We start from the raw sequence: 21,398 nt of genomic DNA, 5'->3' as shown, positions 1-21,398 counted from the left end.
TATTTATATGACTCCTCCTTCCCATGAATCATCATGTCCCTTTTTATGGGCGTTGAGGACAACTTGTCTTCTCCTCGAACTGATCTTCCTTTGTTTGAACTGACCACTCGTACGAAACCCCAAATTCCTCGTCGTTCATTCACCACATCATTTAGTGACAACTAGTCTTTGCAATTCGTTCATTTATCGTTAAGGTAGGTGCACCTTGTTTCTAGTTCGTTCATCGTTTGGGTGGGTGCACCTTGTTGCTCTTTTTTCATCGTTTGGGCAAACACACCTCATTGCTTGTTTGTTCCTCATTTAGGTGGGTGCACCTCCTCTCTTGTTCGTTCGTTCGGGTGCACCTCATTGTTCCAAATGGGCGCCTCGTCTCTTCGCTACCATCAGTTGTGCGTTTCTTGTCCTCACCATCGGTTGAGTGCATCTTGTCACTTGTTTTGTTCATTCCATCATCAACTAGTCTTCAAACAAGCGCCCCCATTGGGTGTGCCTTATCATGGGCACGCCTTCTCTTCATGTAAACTCACCGACTCATCAAGTCACCGAACTTAACTTGGCTTGTCCTAACTTGGGCATGCTCGTACATCCAAGTATAAGGAATTCACATCCTCCACCACTTCAAAATGGTTGTCATCCTAAACAACACTACCCTTGGTAAACTTATTTACCAAGGTTCGAAGAGTGTCCATCATCATGAGAAACCTTCGTATCTTCATCAGTATGGAAGAACCATTCATCTTTCAGTCATCTAGGAAAGATCCTCTTGCGTCATTGCTTAAGATTATACTCCCAAGCAACCTTCATGGATTCTTCAACTTCTTCATAAACCTCCATTAAGGCTCATCAAAACTCAGTGTAGAATATCTACCAAGATCTTGTGGTTATCAATCACCATGTGTCACAAGTATCCACACTACCCCTCCTTCATCATGGAAGGCTACTCCCTCCATATTCTAGTTGCAATGTGTCAAGTCATAACTGCCACCATGTCAATTACCGCTCCTTCATGTATTGTGAACTTTGCTGTTGTACTCCAACACAAACCCAACATATTTTCACACATTTTCTTATCGAGATTGATGAAGGAATGAAATGATATATAGATCCAAACAAGAACACAGATCTCCAACAAAAACTAAACTTCAGTTCATTAATAACAAAGTACTGAAAACTGTTTACATGCAGAATGAAAATAGATTAGTTCGGGCGATGATAACTTATCTTTAAGAAGAGAAGTGCTGACTGCATGCCTTCTGAACTATGTTACAATGAGGCTCTTAGGATTTATTATTATTGAGAAACAAGGGAAACTCCTAAACGTCCCAAAACCCTAACCTTAGGAGATGAAGTGCCAAAAGTTCATGGGCTCCATTAGGCTCAATTGATACACCAATTTCTCGGGGTCGTAACTTTAGCATACGATCTCCATTTGACGTGTATGATACCTCGTTAGAAATATTTATCTGAGGACTACAAATTTATACTAAAAATTGTTAGTAGAATTTATGGTTTTTCTCGTTTAAAAAAATTTCGTTTAGGGCCTCAAATGACTCTGGAAGTTCATTACCCGAAAAACTACTAAAAATAGCAAATTTTGCTACAATTAAGGAAACTGAAAGAAATAATGCTGGGGGTCCAAGTGGAATAGGTAGGTTGCCACTAATACCCACCTGAATCAATCCTCCCCCCTTAGGAAGCAATGCCCCCATTGCGTTGAGTGCCTCCATGAGATGGGGAAATTTCTGCTGAAATTGGTCCTTGGTGAGCCACTTGCCCTAGTGTAGGGGCTGACCAACTTTGACAACTCGATATAGTTGGATCCTCTATTTGCAAGTGTTCTTGACCTATGTGTCCATGATCCAATCAATAGTGGCTTGTTCAATGCAGTCTGGGTTGAGCTCTGTTGATGTCAACTGCTCAACAATGTTTGATGTGTCCAACAATGGTGGAAAGTATGGCCGAAGGTGGTCCACATTGAATACGAGGTGCAAGCCAAGGAATGGGGGGATACTGAGCTCAAAAGTGTTTTCTCCCACAACTTTAGTGATGGTGTAAGGCCTGTATCAGAGTGGTTGAAGCTTCCGATGGGCTCCAACAAATTCTCTTTCTACAAATGTAACCAGACATTTACGCCCACCTAAAACTTATGTGGCACCTGATGTTGATCATTTCATTGTTTATACTTGACATTAGATTTATCCAAGATTCATGTACATGTTGGAAAATGTGTTGAATGCGCTCAATAAACTTGGTGGCTTTATCAACTTTAGACTAAACATGGGCATAATCTTCTTGTGCAGTTGCAAAAGGTAGTGCAACATCAAGTGGACATAATGGTTGAAATCCCAAGACCACTTGAAAGGGGTTGTGTCTGATTTAGCTATGGAGAGATCTGTTATTATTGTGTTGCACATAGGGAAGACTCTCATCCCATGTTTTCAGATTCTTAGAGTTGTACATGCGTAATATGTGCACAATTATCCTGTTGATGACCTCTGTTTGACCATTAGTCTGGGGGTGCAATGCAGTCGACTTGATGAGCTTGGTGTCCAACAATGACCAAAGGTTTGACCAAAATGAACTCAGGAACCTATTATCTCGATCTAATATAATGGTCTACGGGACCTCGAAATGTACCCATACTCGTTCAAAAAAGAGTTTGGCAGTGGCTTATGTTGTGATACTCTTCTTGGAGGAAACCAATATGGCCATATTAGAAAATCTGTCAGTGACCATAAATACACAGTCATTATCATGCTTGGTAGAAGGAAGGCCAAACATATAGTCCATGGATATGGATTCCCAGGGCTGGTTGGGAGTAGGCAAAGGAGTATACAATCCTTGCTTCTTAATGGTTGGCTTGGCGATGGCACAAGAAGTGCAGGATCTGATATATTTTCTGACATCTTGTTGGAGGCTTCGCCAATAAAAGTACTTATGCAGTACTTCCACTGTATTCTCTACACCAAAATTTCCTACGGATTGACTGTTATGTGGTGGTGAATTCTAGATTATTCTTATAAAGTTACGACCATCCAGAAGTCTTGTGCCCACAAGATTTGAGCATAATGTTCAGAGCCACAACATATGGTCAAACAAGGCAACTTGCCACATGATTGGTGCTTCCCTTCTTATACTTAATGTTTAGATGAAACTATTGCAGTTATGTGGACCATTTTTTATGGCATTTGTTCTGCAACTTCCCTTGTGTTTGTATAAACTGAAGGGGTCAGTGATCTGTATGGATGATCGTCTCCTTCCCCAACATGTAGTATTTCCATTGCTGGTAAGACTACATGATGGAATACCTCTCTTTATCATAAGTGGGAATACCTCTCTTTATCATAAGTGGGGTATCTTCAAATTGTATTAGAAAGTGTCTCACTATGATATGCTACCAGATGACCTTGTTGGGTAAGGATTGCACCAATAACATAGTCAGAGACATCTGTCTCAATTTCAAATGGTTGTTGCAGGTCTAACAATGTGAGCACTCATGTGGAGCAAAGGTGGTGCTTCAACTTAATTAACGACTTCTATTTGGACTCAAACCATAAAAAAAATTCTTTTGCTTAGCCCTTCATAACTTGACTCAAAGGCCAAGTCGTATGAGAGAATCCCAACATGAATCTTCTATAGAAATTGGGAAGGCCCAGAAAGCTGTGAAGCTTTATTAGAGTGGTCGGGGATGGCCAATCCCGAATGACTTGGATCTTAGCCGGATACATATGCATGCCCTACACATCAATGATGTAACCTATATATTGGACTTGAATCATGCCAAAGGTGCATTCTTCCAAGTTGGCTCATAGCTTGTGTTGCCGTAGGGTTTGAAGGACTTGCCGGATATGCTGTAAGCATTCCTCCCAACTCTTGCTAAAGATGAGGATGTTGTACAAATTTACCACCACGAACGAGTTAGTGAAGGGCCGCATGATGTCATCCATCAACCTCATAAAAGTTTCATGGGGTATTCACTCAATTAACCTCTGACATATCGTGTGCGTTTGTGGCATTCTAAAAACAATACCCTTTGACTACATATTGGAAAATACCCCTAAAAATCACATTATTTAACCCCTACCAATATGAACCCAATACACCTTCCCAATTTAAAAAACCCCTACTTTCACTAAATATTGTAGGTATCCATTTTCCATTAACATTTTTTTATACCCCTTTATGTTTTTCATTAATTTTGAGCTCCATTTTTATAACCACAAATATAAAAACCCTTTACCCCTTATTATATGCTCAATATATTATGATCTAAATGGAAAATGGCATCAACCATGATATTCATCCACCCATGGAATTTACCCATGGTATTGTAAGTGGCATCCACTCATGGTATTTATCCACTCATGGTATTGTCAGTGACATCCACCCACGGTATTCATTCACCCATGGTATTTTCCCATGGTATTGTGACATCCACCCATGGTATTCATTCGCCCATGGAATTGACCCATGGTATTGTGACATCCACCCATGGTATTCGTTCGCCCATGGAATTGACCCATGGTATTGTGACATCCACTCATGGTATTCATTCACCCATGGATTTGACCCATGGTATTGTGACATCCACCCATGGTATTCATTCGCCCATGGAATTGACCCATTGTATTGTGACATCCACCCATGGTATTCATTCACCCATGGAATTGACCCATGGTATTCTAACTGAAAAATACTATAAGTAACAAGTCGCATTTTGTAAAAGGACAATTTGTCCTTTTACAAAATGCGACTTGTTACTTATAGTATTTTTCAGTTAGAATACCATGGGTCAATTCCATGGGTGAATGAATACCATGGGTGGATGTCACAATACCATGGGTCAATTCCATGGGCGAATGAATACCATGGGTGGATGTCATAGTACCATGGGTCAATTCCATTGGTGAATGAATACCATGGGTGGATGTCACAATACCATGGGAAAATACCATGGGTGAATGAACACCATGGGTGGATGTCACTTACAATACCATGGGTGGATGTCACAATACCATGGGTCAATTCCATGGGTGAATGAATACCATGGGTGGATGTCACAATACCATGGGTCAATTCCATGGGTGAATGAATACCATGGGTGGATGTCAAAATACCATGGGAAAATACCATGGGTGAATGAATACCATGGGTGGATGTCACTTACAATACCATGGGTGGATAAATACCATGAGTGGATGCCACTTACAATACCATGGGTAAATTCCATGGGTGGATGAATATCATTGGTTAATGCCATTTTCCATTCGGATCATATTGTGTTATTTTTTCATCAATTATATCCCCCGAATGCACGTGGTATGGTATTGCTCCCCTAGTGAAGCCCTCGTGAAAAGCTGGAGGGGAATTTGTCAACTAGAAAGGCATGACTAACCACTCAAAAAGGCCCTCTTTGGATTTGAAGGTGGTCTTCCATACATCTGTGGGCTCTATTGGAACCTGGTGATATTTAAACTTCAAATCAATCTTTCTGAAGTATTTGGATCCCTTGAGCTGATCAAGAAGGTCATCAATCCATGGGATCAAGTATCTGTTTTTGACAGTGATTTTATTCAGTGACTGATAATTAATGCAAATTCTTCAGGTCCCATCCTTCTCTTGTATAAGCACAATTGGGCTCCCATAAGGAGAGGAGCTTAATTGGATGTGCCATTTTTGTCACAACACCTGGATCTACTACTTGATCTCCTCATTTTCCAGAAGAGAGTGACGATATATTGGCTCATTGGGTAGAGGAGCTCTGAGATTCAGATCGATTGAGTGCTTGACCTGACAGTGCAAGGGTACTCTTGTGGGTGAGGAGACGATGTCCTTGTATTCTTCCATGACCTTATCAACTTGATTTTTCTGCGTGGAGGGACCTTTTCCAGGGGCCATGTATATGGCCACAATATTCCCCTTATTTTGAGAATGAGTTAGAAAGAAAACAAATTTCTTAGTCTGGGAGATGATCTTTCTGCATTGCTTAGCAGAGATCAAAGAGATGATGGTAGGAAAAGCTACTTCCGGTATCCTATATAGTTTCCCACCCAAATTAATAATAACAGTGTGAGGTATGGACTCATACACAACATGACACTTCCACAAATATGGCTGGCCTAATAAAACATCACAAAGTTCAAGAGGAGCAACATTGCATAGTACCTCATCCATGAAGGGCTTGATGTTGTAGGGAAGGCGACACTACTGACTGACACGAAAATCTCGTCCTTGGTGGAGCCACCCGATGGTATATGGTTGTGGGTGTGGTGTGGTTGGTAGTCCCAACCGCTTAATGACCTTTGCTGAGATGAGGTTTTTTTGGCTCCCATTGTCTACAATGAACTGTAGTGGAAGAGATGCTACCCTTGCTCTGGATCTTCAGGCTCAATCTTCTGGACCTTGGTGGTGGAAACAGTGGCATTGGTTTCTGTGTCAATAATTTGCTTCCCCATGTCATTCCCCTTGTCCAGTTCTGGTTCAGAATTAGAACATGCATTAGACTATGAAGCTTTTAGCTCAGCCACCAATGACTGCTTGGTGCGACACTCATTTGTGTTGTGGGTGGGGCTCTTGTGGAACTCACACCACTTCCCTATGTCCTTCTTCATCTTCGTGGTGCCATTTTTTTCTTGTGGCTTCAATGGGTTTTCCTCGACTACTCTTCCTTGGATTTTTCCTTTGTTCTGTGATTTGGGGGCGCTCTTGCTTTGCTTTTGATTCACAGACCCAAAGTCACGCTTCTTTTGTTTAAATTTTTGTTAAATCTTGGAAACATATTGGTATGCTGCACCAAGCGAGGAGATGTCCAGGAACTCCATTTCTTCCTGAATGTATTTGTGCAGATAATCACAGTACTTGAGCACCAGATGTCGCTTGGAGTTTTTCATACCCAACTGTGTGTGTAAAGTATGAAAAACATTTGTGAACTCATGCACATCTTGGTTTGTTTATTTCCATAGTGTGGTCAATTGTATATACTTGTCTTCATAGCTCCCCATAGGGTAATATTGTTTCTTGACAACATCTTGGAAAGAGTTGCAAGAGCATGTGACGATAAGCAAAGAGGCTTCCTCAAACCTTTTCTCACAGTAAGTTTCCCACCAAACCTTAACATGGGGGGCGACCTTCAGTAATGCAAAATTAATCTTTTCCCTATCGGATAAACTATGGACCGAAAAATAACCTTCTAGTAGATTACACCATTTATCTACAACATCTGCATATATATGACCTTCGGACATAGGGATATCGAAGTTAACTTGTACCTTGAAGGGGTCAGCAGCTTTGAAGTGACTGTCGGATGAAGATGCGTTGCTTATGGGCATCCAGCAAAGGATGTGGGCAAAATTTTCCATCATCTCGTTCCTTTGCCACTCAAGGGCTTCTTCGAGAAACATTTTGATAGGATCTCTTGCTCCCTCATCTTTCTTTTCTTCCACCATGGGAGGTCATCATTTTTAGCAGGGACAGTCTTGCAAGGGCTCAACAAGTTCAAGTCCCAACTCCTTATACCCCGACCTCGTTGATGACATGCATGAAAAAACAGAGAGAGAAAACCACTGTGATACCACTGATCTATATTTATGAAGGAAAAAAATTAAATACAGATTCAAACATAAACATAGAGCTACAACAAAAAATTAACTTCAATTCATTAATAACAAATTACATAAAATTGTTTACATGCAGAATGGAAATAAACTAGCTCGGGCGATGGTAGCTTATCTCTGAGAAGATAAATGTCATCTACATGCCTTCTAAACTATGTTACAATGAGGCTCGAAGGCCTTTTTATTATTGAGAAACAATGGAAACCCCTAAAAATCCAAAAAACCTAACCCTAGGAGATGAAGCACAAAGATTTTGTGGGCCCTGTTGGGGTTGGTTGGTACACCAACTTCCTAGGGTCGTAACTTTGGCATTCGATCTCTATTTGACACGTATGATACCTCGTTAGAAAGATCTATTTGAGGACTACAAGTTTAGATTGAAAATTTTTATTGTAGGTAATGTGTCTTCTCAATTTCCAAAAAAAAAAAAAAAAACATCATTTAGGGCCTCAAAATGGCTCCAGAAATTCAGGACCTGAAAAACTGCCAAAAATAGTAAATTGTGCTACAATTAAGGAAAATGAAAGAAACAATGTTGAGGGTCCAAGTGGAATAGGCAAGTGGCCACCAATATCCACCTGGATCATTTTCAACTCCCGTGACTCATACTAGTTGGGTAGCTAATCTAACCATCACGTCCAACCCATGAGAAAGCACCTCCTCACATCGTTAATGGTTATTTCTCCATCCTTCTCGTCACATATTTAAACTTCATGAAATCCTCCACATAAAATGTTTCTTCAAGCACCATATGTTCATACTTTAGGCATTTTCCTTCTAAGGTCCCTTTATCTTGGGGGTGCAACACCTCCCACTTTTGATGAGGTGTTGCACTTACCCCATCTTCAAGGCTTTTAGTGTAAAGTAAGGGTTAGGAATTTGCCTCCCTGACTTCTGGTCACCAATTTTTTCGACTGATGTTGTGACTTTAAATACTTCTGCATTCCATCTATCTCTTCCTTTGTACATCCCAACATCGTAAACTTCATCTCGATCAACTGAAAATCATATATGCTTATAGCATATCTCCAAAAGTCTACAATATTTCCTGGATTTCTACTTACCTTCACATCTTCATAACTCATCTAGGAAGAAGCACTTGGACCCCTTCTCTCTCTCTAGCACCATTCTAACTAAGGTACATGGTGGAAACCTCTTCATTCTTCACATTGAGAGATGTTGCTTCTCCTTCTCCAACTTCCTTCTTTGAAACTTGCACATGCAAGTCTACAAGCTTCTTCTCCTTGTAAACTTGAGACAATTTTCCAGCCTTCTACACATTCAGGTCCTTCTCATACAACACCATGGATGAGATCCTTGGACGACACCCCAAGCAAATCTTCCTACTCATTGGCATGTTCACAATATTTTCTCTTGCTACAATCAAGAGCAAACCTAGGCCCATCATTGGTATGGCATAGGTTGCTAATATAAAGTCAATCCAAAACAACATAGCATGATCATCGAATGGAATGACTCTTAAATCCATTCTCCCAAACCACAAACCCACCTTCATCGGTGTGTCCTTAAGAATTCCTGACACAACTTTCATTTCCCAGTTGATGGATTTGAAGACACTCAACTCCTCTTCCACCTTCTTTTTCCCCTTCAAGGATTTTACCACTTTCTTGCTTGAAGCTACCCATAGCTCCCAAATCTACTAAAGACAAAAAATTCTTTCCAAGTATTGCCACTTGTACAAAAACCAATCCAAACACTTTTTCATCCGGTGAGGCTTTTTTCTTCTCACACTCTCCTACTTCCATGATCCTATCAATCACCTTCATTTCTTCATTAGTGAAGTGTCCATTCGACCCTGTCACCACATACATTGGTTTCGATCAATCACTTTCTTTAGTTTCCTAACTTATGCACTTGCTATTGCATTAGGTTGCTTCCTAGTGGACACTACTTCTCCCTTCCATTCTTGCAAAGAGATCAAACCTGGATTGACCTTGGTATACCTCTTCTTTCTACCCCGTATTCTTTCCTCCTTCAACTGTTGCTCCACAAAACTTATTCAACATTTGTTTTCATGATTAGTTTCTTCAATATTCATAAGAAAATCTATTTCCTGACTTTCCCCATCTGACACATCTAAATGAGCTTCAACCTTCTCCTCACACGGCTAGCCTCTTCCTTCTTCTCCGGTTGAACTTCTTCATAGTCAAGAACTTCCTCAACTTTTTGTTAGAAAACATTCACGTCCTTGCACAGTTCCACCATATTCCGTTCAATGTGATTCATGATTTCCATGAGTTTCATGGGTTCATCATGGCGTTACTGCAATATAATTCTCCAAGAATCATCCTTCTCACAAACAACCATCTCCCTTGACTTCTCAAAAATGTCTTCCTTCAAAAACTTCTCTTCTTCAACAATTTTGAATCCAATTGTCACAAATGCCAATGTATTTTCTTCAAAAATATGTGTCTAGTGTTCAATAAGCTCTGATACCAACAGTCATGCCACTAGAGCACACCTCCAAGCTATAAGCTTCCTAAGTCCCCTAAGGTGTGTGACACTAGCATGGTTTCTTCTCAATGGCAAAACCAACTTGAGTTTACTAACTCTTGTAGCGAGATAGATATCTTACTTGTGGAATTAGTATTCTATCAAATCTCAATGTAGTAGCCACTTCATTTTAAATTTAAACTTGATTCTCTTCGATTAAGATTATGTGTAGTTATACGTATATGTTCTTCGTGTTGAAAAATGTAACTAGGTTCAGTCTTCATAATGACATGTAATTATGATCTTTGTAAATCATAAAATGAAAGAAATAAAATTGTTTTTGTATGTCTTGCTTGATGGGTTTCATGAGCAAGAGATTTTACTTTATTAGTGGCTACCATTGAGAGCCTTAGGATTTATAATTAGAGTCAAAAGAATCAATGTCATGTATGAAGAGCTCTTCTTGAGCATGTGTCATATATATATGTAGTCTATTAAAGTGTCTGACATCCCTCCAAAAGACAAGCACAATCCTCTTGAAGTCGACCTCCAAAATTGTATGGAATAACAGATGTCGTTTCACCTAAAGAGACACACCCCTTTTCTATATGTCATGTCAGCTTATATACAAGACAAAATACTACAAATATGTGGCTATGATCTTCACAGAAGTAAAATACACAAGTTTGATTTTCCTTTGATATTTTCGAACAGTTTCTCTGAGATTTTTGGGTAACAGTACATAACCAAGTTCAAATCTTGGGTGGCTTAGTGAAGTATTATAGTTCAGATATTTCAAGATTTGTATGAATTTCGGATTTGTCCCTCTGTAAATTCAGGTAGACAAGGAAAGTGAAAAGTTTGAGATTCAGATGACTGATTTGAAGAAGAAGTTTCAGTATCCTAAACAAAAAAACTCAGTTCGGAGAGGAGGCTAGAATAAGGTGTGAAGCATATGAGCTATATATGATTCAGATCACAATGAATAAGTGACAAGTCTACAATATACACAGTAAGGAAATAGTGTCTTGGTCTTGGAGGGGATGATTGGTCAAGGGTCTTGGTCTTGGTATTCGTCAATTGGAATCTTTATAAGAAGAAATTGTGTGGATTTTCCTCTCAAAGAGTGAGAGGTTCTAGCCCTGGCTTATAGCCTACATGATGTGTCTCTTATGTATTTATGTTCATGCATTGATTACTATTTGATGAATAAGAACACTAATAATCTAACATGAAGAAGATACTAACCTAAGAAGTAGAAAGCATTCACAAGCAATCACCAATGGAAGAGAAATCCCCTAATGTTAATGTCCTAGATTTCTCAACATGGTATAGAGCTAAGGTGCTGAAGTCAAAGGAAGGGAATATGATCGAAAAGACATTCAAGGTTAAAGTTCCAAGGAAATGCATCAAAGAAAGTTGAGGCTATCAAAGCAAAACAACAAGATCTACATTGAAGAATCAAACCTTAGATTGAAGAAGCAGTTTGCAACAACAAGAGCTTTTGTTTCTATAGTTATCACCAAAAGGCCACAAAGACCCTCGTCAAGTTGTCTACAAGGAAATATAGCTCAAAGGAATTTAAATAAGAAGGTCACATCATCTTGGAGAAGGTCGAAACCCTAGAAGCATTTATGATCTACACTACAAGAGAGGTTGAAGTATATTAATGGCAAGAAGGAATTATCATCATTTTCAAGGTTATAAAGCAAGTAAGGATCCTCTCCTTTCCCTAGAAGAAGGTCACCCAAGGAAGCAACAAATCATCCTCATCAAAAGGAGCAACCTTTTGTATTAAAGAAAGGATTTTTGATTGGGAAGAAGATGATCTAAGAGGGAGCACTAATGCATCTTCTTCAACCATCATCAAAGTGATCAAGTAGAAGAGTTCATCTTCACTTGTCAAGTAAGTATCTTTCATTCTTTAATAAATTTGGTAAAATGACTTCGTATTTGCAAGGAGATCTATAAATTGGATGGGTCATAGAAATTCCTTGCATGAACAAGGAGGATAGACATAGTCCTCTAAGAAGATGAAGTCATTGAACATATCAAAAGGTCTCCTCTGAATTCATGGAAAGGGATACTTATGAAGGATCCCCTCAATATTGGAGACATCAAAGAGATGCATATGATAAACTCATTCTCTGAAGGTATGATAAAGAAGGTCACATCTGATCTACACAAAAGTAAATATATCAAAGGATGAAGGATCTCTTCATAAAATCTCATCTTCAAGATCTAAAAAATAAGATAATCATCATTGATCTATAATGCACTAACTGATAATGAAGGTAAAAAATATCCATGGGATAAGAAATTTACCTCATTCAACAACTTGTGATTTCTATGCAAGATAGAAGATGATAAATTGAAGGAAAAAGTGTTGAAGGTTAAGGACTCAAAAATTTGCTGGAACAGTGGAAGGAAAGGAAGTTTGGAAAATTATGAAAGAAGAGAATAGCTGAGATTCATTGCTATGGAAGTAAAATATTATGTACTTTACAGGAAATATTGTTCTTAGCTCAAGAAGGACAATAATAAGAAGGAAGTTGAAAGATGGAAATTCGAGGAATAGAAGCATTAGAAGAAAGAGCTCGTGACATCACGATAGGGAAACATGAAGGACCACTAAAACAAAATATATGTTAGTCAACCTTGAAGGATATAGCTCTTGGAGATATCATTGGAAGATCAAAGGAAGAAGTCATCTAAGACAAGTCTCATCATACATCGGTTTAAAAGGGAAAACATCTACTGAATATAGATATGCGAGATGGAATTCTCATTGGAGGATTTACCGATAGAGAAAGGAAGAAAGTGTTTCATTAGGAACTCCAACTTGTGGAGTTCATGAGAGGATGGCATGATGACATGAGAGATGAAGCAGATCAAGGGGTTGAAGATATTTTCAATCAAGGAAGTTGCTGAAAGAAGCCTAGATGGCCTAAAGGTAAAATGAGGCATGTATGCTTGTATTTAATATTATAAATTCATGTCATATGGTTGTAGGTAACAAGGGCCACTACTTCTATTTTGAGAATCATGATCAAAAGAAAGGAATCCCCTCCTATGAAAGAATTTTGGAAGGCATGAGAAACACTAAATTAAATCAACATAATATGTCCTCATATGAAGTATGAAGTGGTTGAATATGATTGACGAACTATGATGGGAAGACCCTAGGAATGAAGTGTGTGAAAAGGTAGGTAGATATCGATAATATGCAACGAAGGTAGAAGGCATCCAACATCCAAAGTCCAAGAATATTTGACTAGAATATCTCCCAGAAGGATGTGAAGACTCGATGGAAGTCAGAAAAAGATAAAGACCCTTGACACTGAACATTTGTGGGAGATGTGTCAATCTGCATACATGATGCTTATACTTACAAGAAGACATCATGGTGAAAGATCATCACAAAGGTAAATGTGATTTTAAGTGTTCAGTGATTATTAGTGAACTAACATCTAGTTGGGCTTATGTAGAAATGTAAAAGGGAAGATCCATGAATGACTTCTAAGCAGACCATATGGAAGGATGTAATGTTCTTCCAGAAATATGGTATGGAAGGAGAATAAAATGAAGTAAAGCCAGATGGAAAATATGACGGATCACTTTCTGATGAGTTAGGGAGATGACTAACTCATGGAAAAAAGTGATGGATGGTCTGTGCCCTATATATAGAAGTTCCAAAAAGTTGAAGACCCCTTAAAGAAATTCCTGACATTGAAGAAAGGAGCTCTTCATGTAGCTAAGTATTCTAGAGATGCTATAGGGCCCTGGTTAAGAGCGAGCCTGAGAAAAGGTTTCTTAATTGGAGGAAACTCAGAAATTTCTAAGTTGAAATCTTAGGTACATTCCTCTCTGATAAGAATGAGTACATCAAAGGAATAAAATTCCTGGGATAAGAAGGAGAGATAAACATGTTGTTATGTGCTTTAGCTGAGAAGACAAAATGGAGGGTTGTGTTATCATTTGGCATTTGAGGCTCTGGTAGGATGAGTTAGGGAATCCCATGGAAGAGTAGTCGTGGGGGACCGATATCTTTTGGGGGCTGGGCAGTCTAAGAAAGGAAGAGTCATCATGGAGCATATCCTGAGAGAACCTGGGTGGGGTATGTTCTGAGAGAGACAATGATGAGGATGTCTATAAATAATTTGTCTAGCCAACATTTTTCTCTATGGAGAGATATATCTATTAGTCAAGGCCTTGCTATATAAATGTTGGTTAGTATGATGCTATACAATTGAGTTAAAAATCTGAATTCTTCTTATCAGAAATTATTTAGATTGAGAATTACCAAGTACCATTATGAATACCTCCCTAGTTAAGAGGATGCATTGAAAAGTGGGTTTGGTCTTCATAATGACATGTAATTATGATATTTATATATGATAAATTGAAAGAAATAAAATTATTTTTGTGTGCCTTGCTTCATGGGTTTCATGAGCAAGAGATTTTATTTATTAGTGGCTCCCATTGAGAGCCTTAGGATTTATCATTAGAGTCAAAATAATTAATTTAATGTATGAAGAGATCTTCTTGAGCATGTGTCATATATATATATCTATCTATCTATATATATATATATATATATATATATATATATATATATATATATAGTCTATTAAAGTGTCTAACAACCCTCCAAAAGACAAGCACAATCCTCTCTTGAAGTCGGCCTCCAAAACTGTATGGAATAACACATGTCAGCTCACCTAAAGAGACACACCCCTTCGCTATATGTCATGTCGGCTTATATACAGGACAAACTACTATAAATATGTGGATATGATCTTCACAGAAGTACAATACACAAGTTAGATTTTCCTCTGAGATTTTTGGACAGTTTCTCTAATATTTTCGGGTAATAGTATAGAAGCAAGTTCAGATCTTAGGTGGTCTAGTGAAGTATTAAGGTTCAGATATTTCAAGAGTTTGTATGAAGTTTGGATTTGTCCCTCTGTAAATTCGGGTAGACAGGGACAATGAAAATTTTGAGATTTGGATGACTGATTTGAAGAAGAATTTTCGGTACCGTAAATAGAAAAACTCAGTGTAGAGAGGAGGCTATAGTAAGTTGTGAAGCCTAGGAGCTATATATAATTCGGATCAAAGTGAATAAGTGACAATTCTACAATATATACAGTGATGAAATAGTGCCACAATCTCGGTGGAACCTCAGTAAGGGTCTTGATGCTATATCTGTGCAATCATAGAAGAAAGATCTCGGAAATATGACATCATGGAGATCTCACAGGTCAAAGTGGAAGAGGAATCAAGAAGAATTGTGGTTGTTAAGAGAACGTGTGTCTTGGTCTTGGAGGGGCTGATAGATCAAGGGTCTTGGTCTTGGTATTCGTCAATTGGAATATATATAAGAAGAATTTGTGCGGGTTTTCCTCTCAAAGAGTGAGAGGTTTTGGCCGTGAATTATAGCTTACATGATGTGTCTCTTATGTATTTATGTTCATGCATTGGTTACTATTTGATGAATAAGAACACTAGCAATCTAACATGAAGAAGATCCTAATCTAAGATGTAAAAAGCATTCACAAGCAGTCACTAATGGAAGATAAATCCCCTAATGCGAATGTCCTATATTTCTCAACACTTCGCAGTATAAAAACTAGTATAAAACATGCAGATAAACACTCCTTCAAGATGGAAGGGGTAACTCCCAAAAAATTCTCCTAACTTTGTTTTATAATTTCGTACAACAAAAATTTCAGTTGGGTTGAGCTCCTAAATATCTCACTGCCTCAACAATTCATAAATGATAACAATCACAGGAGCTAAGTTGCAATCCTTCGACTTGCAACTCACAATCATTCAAAACAGCAAACCAACCCATGAGTATCCTACAAAGTACAAGACCTGTAGTGAAAATCCTTTGTTCCAAACCTGCAAACGAATTTGGCCTTGCTCTTCTTCCTTGGCTTGCTTGAAGGGCAAGCTCACTTCATGAGGTCAACTTTTATTCTTTCCCTTCAACAAGACTCCTTGTGCTCTGCGACATGTGTGTTTTTCATTGGTGTTATTAGTATCTCAATTCGACTCCACATCTGTATTAGAAATGTTTTGTCATTAATGGAAAAGCATGGTAAATTGGTGCAGATTCTTTTGAAGGCATTTATAATGTAGAAAATCACTTAAAGGCATGATGGAACCCAAGTATGTGGGAAGAGCTCCGAAATATCTTTCTAGTGGTATGTGGAAGTGTTGATAGCCTAAAATGTCAGCATCAACATTGCGGAAAACCACCTAGTCGGGACATTAGAGCAGTTCCTTTTCTGTTTGGGATGATAGCTCCTACTGGAATTATGGGACCAATTTCCCTTTATATGAAATTATAAAAAATGAGTTGAATAAAAGCATAAAGCTATGATATAATTAAAACTAAAAATAAAGATCAATGACTTAATATCTATCCCGGGAAAGCTGTTTGTATATGTGATTATAAATATTTTGTAATTTACATGACAATGTAGATTATCGTGTAATTATGAATTTAAAACAGGAAAGATAACTAATTTAATTAAATAGTTAATTAAATTAGCTTATAAAATCATCACATATATGAGATATCGTTGTTCATACATACAATTTATGATTCCAATCCAACATATCAGTGGTGACGATGTACAATTGTTATAGCACATATATAATGAACAATATCAATTTTCCATGCAACTCTTAAACAAAAGAATAATACATAGATAATAGTACCCGATATATTTTTTCTCTGCTCATGAGAAAAATGGTGGTGGTTCAACTATGTATTAAGAAAAGCTGAAGTTACAATAGTGCAATCTTGAGCCTTCTTTAAAAAATTCAGATTCTCTTCTCATAACAATAGGAGGGGATTTATAGTTTCATATGAAGATACAAATATAGAAATTAGAGTAACAAATCTAGGTGATTTAAACAAATGTAGACAAAATAAACCAAAAGAGACAAATTTAGAATTTGTTGTAACAAATTATCTAAGTCTGTGAAGAACACTGTGCTCCTATTTGTTGCTATAGATTGTAGATATATGTCATGTTCTTTAACTTGGGTGGATACCTTGGTTGAATTCGCATATGGCCGATGAAGATTGCGTCTCTTAATGTTGGAAACGTTTGAGTGGTGATATTGGATAAACACATGAGCATCAACCACCGACTATATGGTTTGACCAAAAACTACCAATGACTTTCTAAGTTTATTTTAAATAGTTGATCGATAACTTTGACTCGCTCTTTGGATGACTCTTGCCACATTTTAGTGACTGGTTTAATATCTAGCAATTCTCCTTTGGGGAAATTTGATATGTTATTTTCCTGAAATAAGTTATCACTAACTGCCTCAATGAGATTATTAGAAATATCTCTGTCATGGAACACTACTACCTCTGTATGCTTAAGACAAACTTCCCATTCTCTAAAAACAATTTCCTTATGTGATTCTTCAATTCTAGGAAGATTAGATAATCTTCCATTAGCGTTGTCTTGCCATGTAAGGAAACCTACAATTTTTTCTTCAATGTCATAAAAATAAGTTATGACATCTGATAAGTAATCAACTAGGGAACTGGCTGTATTACACAAATCTTGAATAATTGCCAACTTTTGATAAAATACAATTTGTTGTTGAGCAAGGAGAGTGTTTAACTCTTTTGCTTCCTTCTTGAACTCTATCAATTCAGGATTAACACTTAGCTATTCAATCCTGCTCTGCAATTCCTATATTTGAATGTCTCGGGCTTGCAAATCAGTATCATATTGAACTTTGAGGGCATCAAAACTGTTCTGGAGTTCAGTAATTTGTCCTTGCCATTGCTCGACAATATTTTGTTTCTCACTTTTGAAACTCTGTTCCAAATGCACAATTTCCACCTTCTTTTTCTTTTAACAACTTTTGCACTTATTAGGCTTTATCCATTGTTGCTGAAGCATAGGATCCTGTGAATTGAGTGAGCCTTCCCAAATCCTCTGTAGGAGTGGTCAAAGAGCCTTTCCATACAACCTCAAAAGAAGCATTTCCAGGGACTAAAGCCTAGGACTGATCAATTTTTCTTTTCTTCCTCTCTCTTTTGACAACAACCTTGTGCTGAGGACTATAAAAGATATCAAGTGGAGGAATTTCTTCAACCCTTAACACAACCTCGGATGTTGGGAAATCCAGTATAATTTCAATGTCTTCATCTCCTAAAGGCTTCTTAGAGGCCTTTGTTGTTATCAAAGTTTGTTCAAGACTTTTGGAAGTGTCTTGAACTTTCTCTTGTAAGGGAGTCTTTAAAACTTGAGGTTCATCGACCTTAAGATGATCCAGGTGGATATTGGTGGCCACCTACCTATTCCACTTAGACCTCCAGTCAGTTTCATTTATTTCCTTTTTTATTTCAACATTTACTATTTTTAGCATTTTTTCGGGTCCTAAACTTCGAGAGCAGCTTTGACCCCCTAAACGACATTTTTTGAGGTCCGCAACAAGTCCACAACCTACAACTACAACTATGGGCCTACTGTAAATCCTATTGTACTCGGAGAGACCATTCCAACAAGTTATTGTATGCGCTAAACAATGATAATATGACCAAGTTACAACCCCGAGAAGTTGGCTGCTTAACTAACCCCAATGGGGCCCACAAACTCTTGGCGTTCCATCTCCTGGGGTTAGGGTTTTCCCTTGTTGTTCAATAATAAATAGGCCCTTGAGCCTCATTGTAACATGGTTTAGAGGCATGTATCCACCACATCTCTTCTTAGAGATAAGCTACCATCGCCCGAGCTAGTTCATTTCCATTCTGTTTGTAAGCATATTTTAGTATTTTGATATTAATGAAATGAAGTGTTATTTTTGCTGCATCTTCATATGTATGGTTATATTTTTAATTTTTTGTGTTCCTGTTTAAGTTTGGATAAGTGTTATCAAAGCGATCTTCTCTTTCTCTATTTTTCTTTGCATGTCCCCAACGAGGCCAGGGTATAAGGAGTTAGGGCTCAATCTAGTTGAAACTTTGCAAGACTAGCCTCGCAAACCACAATGGCCTCCGATGGCGGAAGAAAAGAAAGATGAGGGGGCAGGAGATCCAATGAAAATATTTCTCGAGGAAGCCCTCGAGTGACAGAGGAATGTGATGATGGATAAATTTGCCTAGATCCTTCAACGTCTACCCACAAGCGACGCATCTTCATTGAGCAACCACTCTAGAGGTGCCACTCCTTTTAAGGTACAAGTTAACTTTGAAATTCCCATATTTGAGGGTCAGATAGATGCAGACGTTGTAGATAAATGGTTGAATCTATTGGAAGGATATTTTTTAGTTCATGACTTTTCAAATCAGGAAAATATTACTTTTGAACTTCTCAAAGCCGCCCCACACATCAAGGATTGGTGGGAAACATAATGTGAACAAAAGGGTGAGAGGGAATCCTCACTATTTTCAGCTCCACCCACTTGGGGTTCTTTCCAAGACACCATCAAGGAACAATATTACCCTGTTGGGAGCTACAAAGACAAATACATAAAGTGTACCATGCTATAGTAGGGAAGGGACCAAGATGTGCTTAAGTTCACAAATGTTTTCCATACCCTCTGCACAAAATTGGGTATTAAGGATTATGAGTGGTGTTTGGTACTCAAGTACAACAACTTCCTGCAAAAGTACATTGAGGACAAGATGGAGTTCCTAGACATATCCTCGCTTGGCACGACATACTGATACACTGTCATGATTGAGCAGAAGTTTAAACAGAAGAAGTGAGACTTTGGAGCTGTGAATCTAAAGCAAGGAAAAGGCGCCCCCAAACCACAAAGAAAATGCCAAAGCGAAGGAGGGGTGACCCAGGACAACACACAAAAGCCGCAAGCCAAAGACAAAGAAGGACATTGGAAAATGGTGTGAGTCCCATAAGAGCTCCACTCACAACACAAGTGAGTGTCAGGCCAAGCAATCATTGGTGGCGGAGCTAAAGGCTTCCTAATCATACGCATGTTTTGACTCTGAGTCAGAACCTGACAAGGGGAATGATAAAGGGAAGCATATCATTGATGTGGACCCCAGTGCCACCGTGGCCACCATCAAGATCCAGAAGAATGAGCTTAAAGATCTAGAGGAGTGAGAATGCCTCTTCCGCTCACAGATGTGGTGAAGGGTTATCCATTGTAGTTCATTGTCGACATTGAGAGCCAAAAGAACCTCATTTCAATAGAGGTCATGAAGCATTTGGGCCTATTGACGACAATACATCTGTAGTCATACACCATCGAGTGGCTTCATCAAGGACTAGATCTCCTCGTCAGCTAGGAAAGCGACCTTCCCTAAAGGTTCAAGCCCTTCATAGATGAGGTACTGTGTGATGTTGCTCCTCTTGAAGTTTGTGATGTATCATTAGGAAAACCATACTTGTGGAAGTCACATGTTGTATATGAGTCTAGACCTCTCTCTGTGATTATTACTTTGGAAAATAAGTTGTATAGGATACCAGAGGTAGCCCCGCTTACTGCCATCTCTTTGATCACTGCAAAGCAATGCAGTAAGATCATTTTCCATACCAGGAAATTTGTTTTCCTTATGACTTTCCCTCTGGGCAAGAAGAAGGTTTTGGCCACAACTTCTAGATAGGGCTCCTCTGCACAAAAACAGTAGATGGATAAGGTCATGGAGGAGTACATGGACATTTTCACCTCACCTACAATAGTACCTCTAAATTTTCAGGTTAAGCACTCCATCGATCTGACCCTGGGCATGGTTCTACCCATTGGACTGATTTATCGACGCTCTATTCTGGAGAACAATGAGATCAAGAGGTCGATTAAGGAGATTTTGTAGAAAGGGCACATCAGGCCAAGATCATCACCATGTGGGAGCTCAATTGTATTGGTATAGAAGAAGGAAGAGACTTGGAGACTCTGTATTAACTATCGGGCACTGAACAAGATCACTGTTCAGAATAGGTACCCAATCCCATAGATTGACGATCTTTTAGACCAAGTCAAGTGGGAAAATTAGTTCAACAAGATTGAATTGAAGTCTGGTTATCATGAGGTGCCTATCAAACCCTTCGATATGTGGAAGACTACCTTCAAATACAAGGAGGGCCTTTTTGAATGGTTTGTCGTGCCTTTCGGGTTGAAAAATGACCTTGCAACCTTCATGGGATTGATGGATGAATTCTTGCGACGCTTCACCAATGCATTTGTGGTGGTGTATTTAGATGACATCTTGATCTTAAACCAGAGTTGGGAATAGCACCTCCACCATATTCAACATGTCCTTCAAACCCTGCGACAGCATAAGTTGTGAGCCAATTTGGAGAAATGCACTTTTGGCATGACCCA

The sequence above is a fragment of the Pinus tabuliformis genome, chromosome J, assembly GCF_031772625.1.
Source record: "Pinus tabuliformis cultivar Carrire ecotype Pingquan chromosome J, CPIR1, whole genome shotgun sequence".
Lineage (NCBI taxonomy): Eukaryota > Viridiplantae > Streptophyta > Pinopsida > Pinales > Pinaceae > Pinus > Pinus tabuliformis.
This window is presented reverse-complemented; position numbering follows the sequence as displayed.